The 18,923-nt window shown below is 40.4% G+C and overlaps 1 long non-coding RNA gene across 2 annotated transcripts in view; it reads right to left on the reverse strand.

Moving 5' to 3' along the window:
- Positions 1-18,923, reverse strand: part of LOC145428238 (uncharacterized) — a 183,009-nt gene that overhangs the window by 81,798 nt on the left and 82,288 nt on the right. The gene's annotated exons all lie outside the window — the stretch shown is intronic.

Genomic DNA, 18,923 nt, shown 5'->3' on the forward strand with positions numbered 1-18,923 from the left:
CCAAACCACCTCAGCTGGCTCCTTTCAATGTGGAGCAGCCATCCGGGAGGGGCTCTACTCTGAGCCCCTCCCGGATGGCCGAACTTCTCACCCTATCTCTAAGGTAGAGGCCAGCCACCCTTCGGAGGAAGCTCATTTCCGCCGCTTGTATCCGCAATCTCGTTCTTTCGGTCACTACCCACAGCTCATGGCCATAGGTGAGGGTAGGGACGTAGATCGACCAGTAAATCGAGAGCTTCGCTTTTATACTCAGCTCCCTCTTCACCACAACGGATCGGTGCAGCCGCAGCACCAATCCGTCTGTTGATCTCCGGCTCCCTTCTCCCATCACTCACGAACAAGACCCCGATATACTTGAACTCCTCCACTTGGGGCAGGAACTCATCCCCGACCCGGAGTGGGCACTCCACCCTTTTCCGGCTGAGAACCATGGCCTCAGATTTGGAGGTGCTGATCCTCATTCCCGCTGCTTCACACTGAACTGTGAACCGTTCCAGTGCAAGCTGGAGGCCATCACCCGATGAAGCCAACAGAACCACATCATCCGCGAAAAGCAGAGATGAGATTCTGAGGCCACCGAAGTGAAAGCCCTCCGCCACTTGGCTGCGCCTAGAAATCCTGTCCATAAAAATTATGAAAAGAATCGGTGACAAAGGGCAGCCCTGGCGCAGCCCATCACCACCGGAAACGAGTCCGACTTATTGCCGGTAATGCGAACCGAGCTCTTGCAATGGTTGTATAGGGATCGAATAGCCCGTAGCAATGGGCCAGACACCCTATACTCCCATAGCACCTCCCACAGGACACCCCGAGGGACACGGTTGAATGCCTTCTCCAAGTCCACAAAACACATGTAGACTGGTTGGGAAAACTCCCATGCACCCTCAAGTATCCTCGAGAGGATAAAGAGCTGGTCCAGTGTTCCGCGACCAGGACGAAAACCGCATTGTTCCTCCTGTATCCGAGGTTCAACTAACGGACGAACTCTCCTTTCCAGAACCCTGGCATAGAAAATGCTTTCATTTGTTCTAAATTGGTTAAAGAGTAAAAGGTATTTAAGTTATATAAAACCTATTATGCCTCCTCAGTGTCCTTCCAAACACTTGCTGTATAGTTTAACATACAGTACACAGTGTTCAAACAGAACATTTCTTTCCTACTGGAATAGCAGATCAGGGTTTTACCCTCTGTATAACTTGACTGGCCCACAAAAAGACTATTTGAATTCTTTTAATTATTAGCTTAATGTGGTAAAAAAAAATTTTTTAGTGGATTCTCTAAATTATCAATCTACATTCACCAGCCACTATGTGAGGTACACCTTGCTTGTACCTGTATGGACACCCTTTTGCCTTCAGAACTGCCGTAATCTTTTGTGGCACAGATTCAACAAGGTGCTGGAAATGTTGCTTTGTGATTTTGATCTATACTGATATGACAGCATCATGCAGTTGCTTCATATTTGTTGGCTGTACATCCATGATGCAAATCTCCCGTTTTAACACATCCCAGTGGTCTTTTATTTGATTCACTCTGGTAGCCATCGTGAACTCACTGTCACATTCAATAGTTTGAGACCAGTCTGAGACACATTGAGCATGACATGGCATGTCATAAAGGGATGGACACGGTCAGTACAAACAGTCAGGTAGGCATTTAAATGATGCTCAATTAGTATTAAGGGGCCCAAAGTGTGCCAAAAAATGCCCACGAAACTATTACACCACCATCAGCCTGAACCACTGATCCATATGTTCATGCAGTATAAGCAAAATTCTGACTCTACCATCTGAATGTCACAGATGTTACTGTTGCCCTCCTATCAGCTCCAAGCAATCAACCCATTCTAATATGATCTCTAGCATCAACAAGGTTTTTTCACCCAGAAAACTGCTGCTTGCTGGATATGTTCTCTTTCTCAGACCATTCTCTGTAAATCCTAGAATTAGTTTTATGGGAAAATTTAATAAATCATCAGTTTCTGAAATACTCAGACCAGCCTGACTGGCACCAATAATAATGCCATGTTCAAAGTTACTCACAATTCATCTATCTTCTCTTTGATACTTGAATTCCAGAAGATCGTCACTCAAGTTCACCGAGTTGCTGCCACGTAACTGGTAGATTACATATTAACATTTAAGATCAGATGTACTATTTTAGTCTGCATGCAGCATGGAATACCTGAATGCTGCAGGTACTGCTGGTAGAGAGTGTGGCAACAGTCAGCCAACAGGAATTTACATAAATCTGACAAGTAAAGATTTATTCATTTATCTGCATACAGACAGCTTGTATCTTAGGTTGTTCTTAATTTAATTGTATTGCTGTCACTCTATAAAACAAACTGACAGTTTAGGAGAGCTATAAACATTGGTTTTCTTCACATATAAAATATCTGTTCGAAAATTAAGGAATTTTATTGGTATTTTGATGTGAAAAGTCTGAGGTCGGAGAAAAAGCTCCCTACAAGAGTCCGTATCAACCAGTTGGCTTCACAGACAGATTTGATTGGTGGAAACAGCAAATCAGTTTGCCCAACATACTTTTGAACTGGATCTGGGCAACTGGGCCAAATTTTTATGTGAAACTCTCTATATAGAAGAAATGATGTGAACAATAAAAACAAAAAAAATTGTAGTAATGAATAACATATGTAACATAAGAGCAGTAGCAGTGTGATTAACATCAACAGTTAAATAGTTTAACATTGTACCCTTCAAAATATATCAGGCTTCACATCATTGATAATGTTATAAAGCTGAATTAAATCACAGTTACCCACCATGCTACATTAGAAAAGAAATCTAATGTGACATCACATCAGCACATGATTAACAGCTACTGCACACATCCACTGTAGTCTTCAGTAAAAGACTTTCTTGTTTTTTGTTTGTTTGTTTTTATTGAGAGAGTGAACCAAACACAAATCAGGCAAAACTGGGACCAAGTCTAGCATGCATAATTTGGCACAGTATTTACCTTATTATTTTATTCAACCTCATATTTAACTCATATTGACTTTATTTAACCTTGTTTAGCAACAGAATAATCCTGTTGAGATTAAAGCTCTTTTTCCAGGGAGACCTGACAGAGAAAGCAGCGTCACGACTAGCATACAGATGCAAAAAGCAAAAGGCCATTAGCAGCAGGAGGAGTGCATGTGCATGTGCATAAGAAATGCCTCCTGCACAACCACATACTTTCTTGAAGCATTGCCATCTGTAAACACACTATAGATTCATACACATGCACATTCTGATGTTTTAAAGTGCACGCAATAAAATCATCAGTTTTCTTTAAAAGCATTTCATAGGATAAAAAAGCCTTTAAAAGACCAAAATATGGGTAAGATATTGATACTGTTGCTGATATTTATCATTTCAAAGGAGACAGCTCAATGTAAACACTGTATTTTGTCTACCAGGAGTTAAAACTTTTCACACAGAGGAGCAGATTGGGGAGTTCTCAAACAGAAATCAGATGCAGATCCAAGAGAAGTCAAGACCTACAATATTAATCAGACTGTGACTCTCCTTCTCCCTAACCTCCTACAGGTATAAAAGAACTTCCTGTTTTGGTGGAAGCACGCGGAGCCATTAACAACATTTTCTATCTGAACAGGTAACAAACTGAATTATACTGGGACATACCATACATAAAATACATAAAATTCTGGACAGTCTTTAGCTCCCTCATTAAAATAATAAAACCTTTTGCCCTTGTTTGAAAGCACTACCCTTAGCTATAGCTTGCACAATTCTGTTGTAGTGGATGTTTGTGTAAAGAGCCTCAGGGATGCCAAAGTTACACCAAACCCAGGTTCAGCCTGCTATAGGTAGCTAATCCAACTTACTGACCTGTGGGGACATTTTTGTGTAATGGTCTAAACAGGTGTTTGACAACATCAGTAAAACAAAACTTCAGGAAATTCCCAAATCCCCCTAGATACAGTCTAAAAAACTCCAAGATACAAAGGTACATGAGAATTAGCAAGTTCTGAACATAAAGTTGCTGCAGTGGTTAGGAGCATGCAAAGTAAAAATCATTTCCAGTTAGAGCTGCTTGAATATGGAAAAAATAATTAACATGACTGAATACATGACTTGTAATCTTGTTTAGTTAGCCCAAAGAATGCATGTATTGAACTTGTGTGTCTTCTTTTACAGAGGTTATCCTTGAATGCTGATTAATTTCTCTGCCCATACATATATTAAGTTATTCTGATCTGGCAGAGGATTTAACTCTGAAAACTGGTGTCTTGGAGATGCTCAAACAGTGCGAAGGACTTTTTATGAAATCAACGTCTATAAACAAGAAGAAAATCACAAAAGGACACAAAAATACAAGAATAAATTTCTCCAAATACAGGGAAGAGGCGAAAAACAGGCTGGTGAAGTTTGGCAGTACATTCGGTCAGATGAAACCAAAATAGATTAGTTTGGGACAGATGGGGTCCAGCGTGTTTTGACTTGGATCTGGCCAGCACTGCCACAGTGACTAGTGCTGAATGCGAAACAAAGAGGTGGGAGAATGGGGATATGGGGTTGTATAAATGCAAAATACGTCTTAAATGGGAGCTACCATTTTGCACTGGTGATGCTTCCAATCTCAATGTGTATGTACAGTAGTGACAGGGGTCTAGAGAATCAGTACCAAGGTCATGCCTCTTTCCTAGTCCTTCACACTAAGTTAAAAGGCAGTTGAAGTCTCTTATATAGCAGGTTATCCATATACAGTGGGGCAAAAAAGTATTTAGTCAGCCACTGATTGTGCAAGTTCCCCCACTTAAAATGATGACAGAGGTCAGTAATTTGCACTAGAGGTACACTTCAACTGTGAGAGACAGAATGTGAAAAAAAAATCCATGAATCCACATGGTAGGATTTGTAAAGAATTTATTCGTAAATTAGGGTGGAAAATAAGTATTTGGTCACCTCAAACAAGGAAAATCTCTGGCTCTCACAGACCTGTAACGTCTTCTGTAAGAAGCTTTTCTGTCCCCCACTCGTTACATGTATGAATGGCACCTGTTTGAACTCATCATCTGTATAAAAGACACCTGTCCACAGCCTCAAACAGTCAGACTCCAAACTCCGCCATGGCCAAAACCAAAGAGCTTTCGAAGGACACCAGGAAAAGTATTGTAGACCTGCACCAGACTGGGAAGAGTGAATCTACAATAGGCAAGCAGCTTGGTGTGAAAAAATCAACTGTGGGAGCAATCATCAGAAAATGGAAGACATACAAGACCACTGATAATCTCCCTCGATCTGGGGCTCCACGCAAGATCTCATCCCGTGGGGTCAAAATGATCATGAGAACGGTGAGCAAAGATCCCAGAACCACACGGGGGGACCTGGTGAATGACCTGCAGAGAGCTGGGACCAAAGTAACAAAGGTCACCATCAGTAACACACTACAACGGCAGGGAATCAAATCCCGCAGTGCCAGACGTGTTCCGCTGCTGAAGCCAGTGCATGTCCAGGCCCGTCTGAAGTTTGCCAGAGAGCACATGGATGATACAGCAGAGGATTGGGAGAATGTCATGTGGTCAGATGAAACCAAAGTAGAACTTTTTGGTATAAACTCAACTCGTCGTGTTTGGAGGAAGAAGAATACTGAGTTGCATCCCAAGAACACCATACCTACTGTGAAGCATGGGGGTGGAAACATCATGCTATGGGGCTGTTTTTCTGCCAAGGGGACAGGACGACTGATCCGTGTTAAGGACAGAATGAATGGGGCCATGTATCGTGAGATTTTGAGCCAAAACCTCCTTCCATCAGTGAGAACTTTGAAGATGAAACGAGGCTGGGTCTTCTAACATGACAATGATCCAGAACACACCGCCCGGGCAACAAAGGAGTGGCTCCGTAAGAAGCATTTGAAAGTCCTGGAGTGGCCTAGCCAGTCTCCAGACCTCAACCCCATAGAAAATCTGTGGCGGGAGTTGAAAGTCCGTGTTGCTCGGCGACAGCCCCAAAACATCACTGCTCTCGAGAAGATCTGCATGGAGGAATGGGCCAAAATACCAGCTACTGTGTGTGCAAACCTGGTAAAGACCTATAGTAAACGTTTGACCTCTGTTATTGTCAACAAAGGTTATGTTACAAAGTATTGAGTTGTATTTTTGTTATTGACCAAATACTTATTTTCCACCCTGATTTATGAATAAATTCTTTACAAATCCTACCATGTGGATTCATGGATTTTTTTTTCACATTCTGTCTCTCACAGTTGAAGTGTACCTCTGGTGCAAATTACTGACCTCTGTCATCATTTTAGGTGGGGGAACTTGCACAATCAGTGGCTGACTAAATACTTTTTTGCCCCACTGTAAGCATAAAAACGATCAATACCAGGTCAAGGATGATGCGCCATCTCAAAATGAGTGTGCGTGTGTGTATTAATGGGTTAAGAAAGGAGTGTAGAAGTCTCTCCCTTTCCCTTGATTACTCAGTCACTACTTTGCACACCGTGGCTGTAAATGATGGCAGTACCTTTTGTAGTTTCACAATTGCACAATGGGAAGATGTGCTGACACATTGTCCATCTTTGTTTATCATTTACGACCCAAATAGAAAGAGGATCTAAGGTGCACTCAAACTATGTAAAAGTTTTTTGCAGGTAAACCTGTAGAGGAATCATTAATAGCAGCCAACCACTGCTTTTACCTCTGGGGTTGGGATTGAAAATGTTTGATTTCTTTTCATAAAATAAGTGGTTATAATCATTTGCATACATTTACTGCAAACGTGCTCATAATGAGTTGGCACTCAGTCTTCTGAAGGTCATAAGCTTCGTTCGGCGTGACTGTCCGGACTAATATATTGTAGGAAATGACAAGCTGTGGCTGCTGCATTGGCTACACAAACAAAGCCTGAGTGTAAACCAAGGCGACAACAAGAACGAGGTCCAGGCCCATGACCTTAACAAATGTGGAATGCTGAAAGAAAATGCTTGAGAGGGGAACGCCAGGCAGAAGTGTATGAAAGACTACAAGGAAGGCCTCACGCTGACAGTGATCTTTGTTCTGCCTGTCGAATGAGAGGACATTGAAGGAAGGAATGTCCAAACCAATATCCACAACAGATAAGTGCCCAGAGACCAACATCTGGATGACAACAATGGATTCCAGAGTATGATAATAAGAGAGCACCAGACTACCAAAAAAGGCCCCCGCTTAAAGGGAGAGGCGGTTCCCGAGATCTGGACCAAAACCCATACTGATAGGACCCTGGAATATATGTAGGTTCAATTACAACACCTATGACGGAGCCAATGGAGACCTGTACAATCGAGGATGAAAAGATGTGTTCGATGGCTGATGCTGGAGCAATAATTTCATCATTGAACATTTTAACCATTGCCAAGAGACATTCTACAGCTGAACTGACTTGGACTCAGAAAGGAGAAGTGGCGTTTTTGAGAACAAACAGGCACTGGCACAAGGAGTGGCCTTTACAAAATAGATTTTCGTGGGAGTTTCTGAAAAAGACGGAATTGTAAATGCCGTACTTTTTGCCGTACTTTCCCTCCGTAAAGGAGGGAGAAAGAAGAAGATTGGAACAACATGGACAATGGACAAGAAAAATCTGCGGAAAATCAAAAGAGCTCAAAATGCATCCACTTTGACACTAGCAACAAAGATAAAGATTTATAGAAGTTTTGAGGACATGGAAATATGGAGGAAGATGTGTACAGCCCGTTTGAGGGGCATCCTTTTTGTGAAACATGCTGTTGGTTCACATAGAGGTCCGCAGCGCTGTGTAAACTTGTAATTTCAACTGCCAAAAGCAAAGTAAATCCTTTTTTAAAAGACAAATCTTTCTCCTGAGATTTCTTCCAAAAACTTCCTTCCAAAAATTCTGAACACAACACTGGGTTCTGCGACTTGCTTTCAGCTTTCCATGTTCCAAGTGTTGGCTGGCTGTCAGCTCTCCATTGCTCTCGCTGTGATTACCATCCACTCCCATGTGGGCCTCTTCACCCAGGCAGCCCACTTGGAGGATTTGGGACTGGTGGCTGCGCGACTGGTGGTTGTCCACACTTCATGTCGACATAGCCTGCAGTAACTGCGACTGACCTGTAAAGCACCATTATTTCCTTTTATGCATCTTTAGCTACTTCTTGTGTCACATAATTTTACAAACTGATTAGAAGAGAATGGATCAACTTATGTCAACCCAAAGACAGAAACCGCATCGTGAAAATCCAGAGAAATGAAGCCGCGAGATGTACAGGTATAAATGCTGCCAAGTCAGCCTCTTGTATAGGCTGGCTCTACATACGCGTTAACCAAAAGTACAAATTAAGTTTAACTTGCTACATGTCCCCACTACCATAGTACCATTCGATACATTTGTTTAGGTATTTTTCATTGAACTTACGTTCATGGGAATCCCATGTAACGCAAATGTTTTTTAGGTTCAACAAATGCACAATGGTTGTTAAGTTCCTGATTAATTATGTTAAATAGCACAGATTTCAATTCATAATTGAGCAGTCCTGCACCCAGTGTCAAAAAGGATATGATATTACAACATGACGCTGACTCCCCAAGGTTTGAAAAGAGGCAAAAGTGCAAGTTCTTTCTATCTCTCTATCTTGATTTTAAACGAATTGAACACCAGCAGCAAAGAGCAGCTGAAAAGAATAATCTGTGAAGAATTGCAGGACATTTCTCCATGAATCTGATGTCTGGGGCTATTATCATCCAATTTGTTCTCAAGTGTTTTAATCCTATTGTTGTAAATTGCACAGCATTTGTGGATATTTCCATAGTCCAAGTAACTCAGTTGGCCAAATTTACTTTAAAAAACAGAACTTGAAGGACACAGAAAACTCATCTGTAGAAAACCTTGTGTGTCTGGGAAAATATGTCTTTCTCACATAATAGTGTATTACAGCTCTTCATATCTTTGTCTTTAGCTTGGTCAGAGAGCATAGAAGCTACAGGCCCACGGCACATTGGGCTCATGATATATAGACCAATTTAAAGATCATTTTGTGAGACTGTGATCCCAGCTCTGTGGTGATCATTTGTGATCATCATCTGTGTGAGAAGTACAATATATATATGAGAAAGAATATCAACATAACTAGAAACTTTCTACTATTACTTGGTAACACAGAGAAATAACCTTTTTTTTGAAAGTTCCTAACACTAAAAACATTTACTTTTTTCCAATTAAGATGCACCCAGTGTTGTGGCATGCAGTTCTGGGAAATAAACAGATAAGGTTGGAAGTTTTGAGTAGGAGGTATAGCAGACGTATGAGTAATCAGCACAGCAGAGGTAAAGCGTTGTAAGTAATGCAGCACAAGAGGAGCTTTTCCTACCTACTAACTATCGGATCACGACAAGGACCCTTGACCGACTTGAACACCCCTTTGTCAAAATTTTTTTTGCCCTCATTTAATGTGTTGCTAATGCCAGAAGATGGTGATAATGTATCGAGAAGTGGTCTGCTGATGACCATTAAACAGAATTAGAAGAACAGAAATAAGACCAATAAAATGTGTGAGACGCGGGATTAGACGGTACTAGAACAAAACAAAATAAAATTCAAGTCCAGTGCAAATTGTGGCAAATAAAGTTATCACTTCACAAATCTGCCACAACTAAGTGCAGCCAGGTCTCACTGTTGTTGCCCACATTAGGATAGGATGAGAAGTTCGACCATCCGGGAGAGGCTCAGAGTAGAGCCACTTACACCTGCACATCGAAAGGAGCCAGTTAAGGTTGTTTGGGCACCTGACAAGAATGCCTCCTGGATGCCTCCTGGGTGAGGTGTTCTGGGCATGTCCCACCAGGAAGAGGCTGGATGGTTGGATGGATGGATGGACTAAGTGCAGCATTTGAGACCAGTTTTGGGGAACTCCTCGATAAACAAAGGAATAGTTCCCATTGAAAATCAAATAGCATTTATATCTTGAAATGCACATCCTCAGTTTCAATCTAAAGTATGTGTGTGACTTATATAAGTGTGTGTTTCAGGACTTTGCTCTGTTCAGCAGCTGCCAATCTAGTGAAAAAGCTTGATCAGAATGGCCTGCGAAGGTGTTGAGCATGACACACATTCTTTTTCCCCCCACAGGATGATCCCTTGTGTTTTGCTGAAGCCTTGTCTGCTTGAATCCAAGCCTGCCACCCCTTCTGACAAAAATTATTTAACAGTCCTTCACTTTCAGTGCCTTGGGCTTTCTGTCTCAGCTCCTCTTGTTAAGCAAAGCCTGAGTGTCAAGGGAGTTAGACTGAAATTCACTTTATAGAGGAAGATAAACCCATCTAAACTCAGTTTACTCACCTTTTGATTTGCAAAATAGGGCTTTCCCGTTTCTCTTAGTCTAACATAAGTCTTTATACTGAGCACTCATAGTATCAGAGCAATAAAAGTATTTATTTTAATCCGGACTTAAGCAGAGAGTTGAATGAGTTCCACATATAAGTACAACCACAGACTTCCCTCACTGGGCCAATAGCAGCTGGTAGGACATTCAGGGGGTAAATATTTCACTTTAGAGGAGGATGGCAGAAGGATGTAAAGCTAATGTGGATAACATAAAATTTTTCAAAAAAGGATTAAAACCTTTAAAGGCTTATGGCTATATGGCTTATGGCGTCCAGCCTATGGCTAAGCACTCTTACAGTATTGTGCAAAGGAGAGCATCTCAATCCTGTATACCTGTAAAAAGTTGAATAAAAATGCTTTAAAAAATTGGTTTCAACATCTGTAAGAAGTTATGGTAATATCGAGTATTAAGCTAGGTTTACTAAGAAAGTTAAGTAGTTTTCCTTGCGAACATCAGCCCCAGTGACCTTTCTGCAAAACAATGACCAACAATATTCATGGGAAATGCATTTCTCACAATTGCTACAACACCAAATTAAAATAAATAGTTCAAGTGACGCACTATGAAGAAACATACTACATGAACAAATGCAAACAAAACAATAAAATAACAAAGCAATTTCCTCCTTTAGTCAGTTCTCACAATTAGACTTTCTACAGAAATGACCTGTTGCACTAGTCTTTATAATAGCAATCACAGTTTACTAACTTAAACCTTAGAAATATGAAAATGAATGTTAAAGAAGAAACTGTTAACTTGTTGAAAGCACCCGCACATTTATATAAAAAATAAGCTAAGATAAGTGAGGTTATTATAAAATTGTCTCAGGAGGTTTACATTGTTAATATACAAGCACACTAAAGAAGCTTACATCGCATGCTTATATGTCCTGTTTTAGGCTGTGTACTGCCTATTATACTCCGACTTGGTTTGTAGAAGGACACACATCTGACGTCAGCCTGTTCAGTTGGGCTGGCCTTCTGCTTTCTATCAAAAATGGAAATAAAAATCCTAATGAATAGAAATTAATGAAAAGATTAAATCCATTGACGCTTTGTATATCATTAGCATACTGCTGTCATATTTTCATTATGCTCTGGTGGCATTACGCATCTGTCCTCACACATCTTCTCTCATCCCCTGTAAATAATAACTTAACACTTAATATTATTAATAATAATAATAGTAGGAGATACTTTTCTGATCTTAATATTTATATTTTTTATTTAATACTTAAATGCATTTTCCTGGTTAGCTTACCCACCAGATATTGTAAATCAGCTGTGCTTAAAGAGAGAACGTTACAAGGTACAAATAATTGCCAAACATAAATGCAGACAGCATTATGCGAGAAGGGATAAAAGACAAGCTTACAGTTAAGTTTCCACACAGGAAGTGATTCACTGTGATGTGGCGAGCAAAGACCATAGAAAGTCAGCGGCATTTGGCAACTTCAAGTGATTACGAATGGGGGAACAAAATTTAGAAAAAAAGAGAAAAAAAAACTCTGATCGGAAGTGGTTGGGTCCTGAAATAAACTTTTCTCAAATTTTAAGGCCAGGGACTGCAGCAAGTACTCGTGGGAGTGCAGGGTATCACTGATTGACATATGACCTAGTAAAGATATGAGAGTGTTACCTAGGCAACCAGAGCCTGGACTATCCATGAGCTTTTAAGTGATGTTCAATGAGCATCTCTCCCTGTGTGGATGTAGCTTTACAATTTTACCACAGGTGATTCTGTACTGGCTTCAGGTGTGGGAGTGTCTCCTTTTCAGTCTCTCTGTTAGCCTGTACTTTTGCCTCACAGATTTTCTGATTTATTTAGGATTTTTTTCTACTGACACAGTCTTGTTTTTCCTGACACAGTGCAGCTAAGTAGAACAGATTAAATCTGGTCTATTTGACCTGCCAGGTGTCCTTTAGGACAGCATCTCATTTTTAGCTATACAACATCTTGAGTATGAGCCTGGCTGTTTATTAGGTCGGCAGCAACAGACTTTCATGCTGTGTCATTTAAAGATCTGAAGGCAGCGCTTTGAGGGCTGTGGAAAGAGAAATAAATGAAATCCTGATTATCTTTTTAACAAAACACAACCAGAGCTAGAAAACTGATGCCGTATTCTTCTACCATCTGTTTTTGCATACATATGAACCTGCGCGTGTTTACCTAATAGTAACAATAATGAATGAGTAACAAAATTATTAATAGAAAGCCAGCAAGACGGGAATTGCTTCATTTCAATTTTTCATTTTACCCCTCTACTCAAGATAGTAAATGACTCTGCCCCCTCTTGCAGGTAATTTTGATCCCTAATACGGAGCAGTCCTTATTTTTTAACATGAACCAGTGGCAGGAAACCCATTAAAATGCCACTTAACATTGCTGGAGTGTGGCGCTGTGACACCAGGTACGACCTAAAAAAAGTAGACTGCATAATTAGACACGGCAGATTCAGGTCGGAGAGGGCATCAGTCTCCATTTCACTCTCCTCTAAATTAGTGACAGAGCGGATGTATTCAAATAATGAATCCTTTCTCCCTGACAAAGTTAAAAGGAATGGACTGAAGAAGACCAGAGAAGGAAGGCGAGCAAATCAGAGTGTTACAAAGAGCCTGGAAATCAGAAGTTGTACGCTGACAGAGTAACATGGCTGATTTTTGAATATCAAGTGAAGGCTTTCTTCCTCTGATGAATGATGTATCCCTCCTCTCTTGACTGCAATGAAGATGCCCAGTGAATGCGAAAGAGAAGCAGATGGTAGCCCACACACAGACAGGCCACTACTGTCGTTATTGCATATGATCGAGTGGGAGAAGGATGAATCAGTACTCATATTAATCTAAATAATCCTTCTTTTTTTAGCCACATATCTCCAATGACATTTTATGGTTACAAATTTTCACATCGTCTCAAAAAGTATCAAAGCCTTAAAAAGTTAGTTTTTTACTGTGATCAATTATGTTACATGATCATCATTCTACCTCATTTTGAACATTTTGTTTGTAAAGTGTGGCGCTCAGGTGAAAAATGTGACAATGCTGCATGCGTGAAGCAATGCAAATTCAATCATGTTAGACTTAATACATAGTTGTGGGCAGTTTTGTCAATTTACAGTAGGATTTTTTATCAAGCTGTGATGTCACTTATATGTAATTTAATTTGACAGACACGTTCAAGTCACTGGCGTAAAATACGCCTACTTTTCTGACTTGGCTGTGACTGGCATGCTATTTACCGTTGTTGCAGAAAATTCAGTGGTATGCTAGCAGAGTGTCTGTAACAGGAACAGCACTGAACAGTCATTTTGTGTTCAGGAGCTGTATTACAGTTTGTGTGCTTTAAAGGTTCTGAAAAGATGTACTGTTTGGAAAAGCTTAGCCTATCTGAAGCTGACAAAACTGCCAACTGTGCGAGTTAACAGACTTACCAGCATCACAGCTCCAACATTAAAACATGGAGGAATCGTTCACAACTCCTTCTCCATTAAAATTAAATTGAATTAATATTAAAATCTGTGTGAGAATGATTTTGTTTTTATTCTTTTAGCTGTAGTCTCATCAGTGTTTAACAGTAAAAAATAACTATAAAAACAGAATTATACCAGAGGTTTAATCTATGTGCAAATTTGATACAATAGTGGTCAAAAGTTCACATACAATTATCACGGGGATGAATATCACAGTTGGTTTGGGTTTTTAATGATTTCTTTGAACTATTTTTTTTCCAGGGTGGAAAGATGAACAGCATACATCTTTAACGACTTAAAAAATAAGAAATTCGGTACACAAGTTCAAAATTATTTTAGATTCTATTTAATCCATCACTAAGATGTTCCTTAGGAAGTTGCACCTTGACCAGATACCTTTGATGCCCATCAAGCTGTTCCAGGGAACACTGTTGGAACACTTTATTTTATTTATTTTTTGTCTATCCTGTTACCTATTTAATATTACCTTATTGTTAGGGCTGTTTTTGTTGTGCATCTGCACTTTATTGTTGTCAATGTCTACGCATGGGACGTAATTTCAATTCCTTTGTATGGCAAGTACATTTGAAGAAATTGACAAATAAAGTTTTCTATTCTATTCTATTCTATTCTATAAGCTTCTGGCATAAATCTGGCTGAATATTTGATTACTCTTCTTGGCAGCATTAGTAGACTGCTTTCAAATTAGTTAGTTTGTTGGTACAAAGCTTGCTTTTAGTCAATAAATTCTGATTTTTTTAATAGGGAATGCATTCCAGAAGATTAGCTGGCCATTTCTAAACAACTGCATATTACAGCATCATCAGTTCAAACAATTGTATGTACTAAGTGCAAGTTCTTCCAACATGTCATCGGTTAGGATGTTCAAGAACAACCCCAAAAGCTCAAACCTGTCATGACCTGAAAACTAGTGAAACACCAGGGTTTACTGTCCACACTGAATCGAGTTTTACATCACTATGAACAGAGGGGGTTCTGACCAAGAAAGAAGCCTCTGCTCCAAAATCAACACCCTGCAGTTCATCTGAAATTTGAAGCCAAATGCTTTCTGGAGAAACGTTTTATGGTCAGATCAGACAAAGTCTGAATTATTTGGCCACAATATTTTCTTGAGTCTCAGCTTAAAGTAAAACATTTTTTAGCTCAAATATTTGAATTGGAACCACATTCCGACTTTGCAGATTATTTATTTATTCAAATTTTGGGGGTATCACCTTATCTACTACTTTATATTTGAACTAAAGTTCAAAGTCTGAGGTAACTCCCTGCTGTCAGTGTGTATTATTACCAAATGCTCCCACCTGCATCGTCATGTGAGTCATGGTTAGTCATTCTTCCCTGTATCTGTTTAGACCTGGTTTAGGCTGACCCATGTAAGGACTCCTTTTGAATGTTGTGGCTCAGATCTAAGCCCCGTCCAGATACAGAGATGCAGTGTTGGTGAGCTTCGTTCCAGTCCACTGGTAAGGAGATTGGAGGGGCCTTCCTGTATCACTTCACACACATCGGTGAATGCATTGAGATCTGCCTGAAAGACCAGTGGAGTATGTCAGAAGGATAGACTGTGCCTCTAGCCCTGTAAGATGTAAAATTCAAGAGATGCAGGCAGTTTGGTGGCTTAACCCAGTTTAATCTTTCTGCTCAGTGCCCCTTGTTGAGTCGTGCATTTTTATTAAGTCCCAATGACAAGGAGTGGAGAACCACAGCATGCATATTCACAGCCAGAGACGCCTCTCGCTGTCTTCCACCGCAACTAATTGTTACTGTGCCCATCCAACCGCTACTGGCCTAATTCCCTGTGCATTCACAGAGCTTTACAGCAAATCCAGCCTGCTGACAGGCCAAACTCTGCTACTTAGAAAACGCCTGTGCCCAGGTATGACTGTGTCGCCTCCAAGTTGAGGTGAACAGTGTCAGGGAAAGTGTAGATAAACAGCAGGGCTGGAGAGGGCATAGAGCACAAAGAGTGCATGTGTGTGTGTGTGCACAGGGCAGCTGATTGGGAGGATGCGAGGGAGCAGATGCTGTTTCTAAGGGACACTGAAGAGCATACAAAACACCTGGCTGCTTTGACAGATCACCTGTAATCCTGTAGCGATACAGCAGCGGTTCAGCCCCACTTTGAGATGTCACAGAAGGTGGCTATGGCTGACTTTTTCACTGATAGATTTTTTCTTTCTTTTTTTTACAAAGAGATGATAGATTGAGCATGGCCTGCAGCTTAGAATAGCCTTGTGATGGCATCTGAAGCTTTAAGATGAATAGACGACACTGTGACAAAAAAAAAAACATACCAGTTCTTGATGTAAACAGAGGCTTAGGTTCAGTGCTATGTTCTGTTTATTTAAACAGGTATTAGTTGTTTGCTGTGGGGTTATATACAAACAATTTACAATGATAGTACTTTTTTGAAGCAATGGCCTTTTCACTTCAGGTAAAAATATAAAAAAAACAAAAACAAAACAAGCTTTGTATTCTCACTTTTCTAGCTTTATAATTAGTCTGAAACACGAGGGTGTGTTTGCAACAGGAGAGGAAGATGTTAATATTTTGCCTCTGATATGTATATCTGGAATAATATGTATGAGACTGGCCACAATTTTAAAACAGTTAATGCTCTTGACTTAAAGCCGTGTACTTCAATCACAGCTCAAGTTGTCAGATTTAAACTTTATTCTTGTGGTGTACAAAGGCAAAACTACAAAAACTGTATCTTTGCCCAACTACCTCAACTAAAACTAAAAAGTTTCATAGAACAAACATTAAACTGAGCTAACTCACTCTGGGAAATTAACTGAAACTAAATTGGATTCAAGATTCATGCCGCTTGAACTGAGAATGTGTAATCCAAATTTGTTTTTTGTTGTTTTGTAAAGTCTATATTTTACCGCCACAGCATGCACTGTGTTGGTGGTTATGGCAACTTAACTTATTACTATGAGACCAGGCTGCTGCAAAGCTGTCCACTCTCACTTTCTTGAAGGTTATCCACCAAGAAAAGTGTCACACTCAATCCGAAAAACACTATGCTCCCAGGAGAGGTGACAGATCATTACAGTGCTGTACAATAGCACCTCACAGTCCTTATGCATGCTAGTTAATCAGTTCAAAACAAATTATGCATCAATAGCTGTTCACTGAGAAAAACACACAGCATTGTGCCTTTGCTTTTTCTTTTCCCCTTGTCTTGTCTCCTTTCATCTATTGTCCCTGCTTCTCTTTGTTTCTGCTTAGCATGTCTGAGTTTGTTAGGCACAAAACAAAAACAGGAGCTGCTGCAATGTGTGAAAGATAGCTTGACACGTTGAGCTTATACACACGCAGAGCATACTGTCTTTGCATGTGAATTAAGCGAGCAATGCTGCAGGGATCTTTGCCCATTTTGGCATAGCAGTTGCCATAGTTTGTTTTGTTTTTTTGCCACATCCTTTTCCACCTAGAGGACATCAGTTGGGTTTTAATGTGATGAGTGAAGCTGCATCTTCTCACTCTTCAAAAACATCTTTATCCTACAGAAAATCTCCATCTGTAAGAATAAACTGTGGAAGTGAAGGTGAACAGAAGTGTTTGGGCTTTAAGACTCAGCTGTGTTGTTATCGATACCACATTATGATCACATTGTGACAAGTAGAGATGGACCGATCCGATATCACGTATCGGTATCGGTCTGATACTGACGTAAATTACTGGATCGGATATCGGAGAGAAATAAAAAATGTAATCCGATCCATTAAATATCAAAAAAGCACCTCACAAAACTTGCGACACGGCGTAACTCTGCTCATAACTGTAGCACGTCGGAGCAGTGTGCTCACGTGATAGAGCGGCTGTGTGTATTTGGAGCCTCGCTACCAAACCGGCATTTTATCTCCGAGGAAGTGATCCCAGAGAGAAGTAAAGCAAGTGTGTAAGTTTATCTCTGAATGTTTGTAAAGCATTCCCACGTTAAGCTTAACAACCAATATATGGAGCGACTGCCTCTTCTTGCTGCTACTTCAATCGTGAAACTGATTAATGATCAGCTGATCGGCTTTTCTGTCGTGAGTCTGTCTCTCTTGTTTGTTTTTGGCCCACTTTGCGCCAGAAAGAGGAAACCAGCGGCTGAACAACAGCAGCACGTTTAACCTTGATTAGAATTTATTTAATATTACTTTCTACACCAGGATCCTTTTCTACGCAGCTGACGGCTGGTAACTGTGCAGGGGCGGATCTAGCAAAGTTTAGCCAGGGGGGCCGATAGGGCATGAACAGGGAGAAGGGGGCACAAAGACATACTTTTCTTTCTTATTCTCATTTAAAATGTCGAGCTTTTAATAAATAATTATCTGAATCTTACACCCAAAGTTTTAATCTGATGTAAAATATATAGAAGTCCATTACTGTATATAGTAACTGTTAAGTCTAATATACCCTAGTAAGGCAACCGTGGCTCAGGGGGTTGGGAAGCGTATCTGTAACCGGAAGGTCGCCGCTTCGATCACCGGGCTCTCTGTCCTGGTCGTTGTGTTCTTGGGCAAGACACTTTACCCTACCGCCTACTGGTGTTGGCCAGAGGGGCCGAGGCTGCCATATCGCGGCATCGCTTCTGTCAGTCTGCCCCAGGGCAGCTGTGGCTACAACCGTAGCTTGCCTCCACCAGTGTGTGAATGTGAGAGTGAATGAATAGTGGCATTGTAAAGCGCTTTGGATGCCTTGAAAAGCGCTATATAAATCCAATCCATTATTATTAAGCTATAGTACTTTTTCCTTTGGGAAGATACCATCTGTGCAGTCTGCAATTCTGTTGAAGAAAGATGTTGAATCTATTTAATTATTCTTGAAAAATAATTTAATTCTGTGCATTTTCCCCCCCTACATCAAATTAAAGTTGATTACGTTGATTAAGCATCATGAGGTGGAGCGTGGGGGGTGGTTCCCTATTTTTTTTTTTTTTTGCTGGGAGTTTGCAACCCTATTAGTTAGGTTGCTTAATATTTCTGCTAAGTACTCTTTGAAATACCAGAATAGGGAGGATGGAGTAGGTTTAAGTTTATTAGATTGATCAGTATTGCTGAACTTTGAAATATTTTGGGTG

This window comes from Astatotilapia calliptera, chromosome 1, assembly GCF_964374335.1.
Source record: "Astatotilapia calliptera chromosome 1, fAstCal68.1, whole genome shotgun sequence".
Lineage (NCBI taxonomy): Eukaryota > Metazoa > Chordata > Actinopteri > Cichliformes > Cichlidae > Astatotilapia > Astatotilapia calliptera.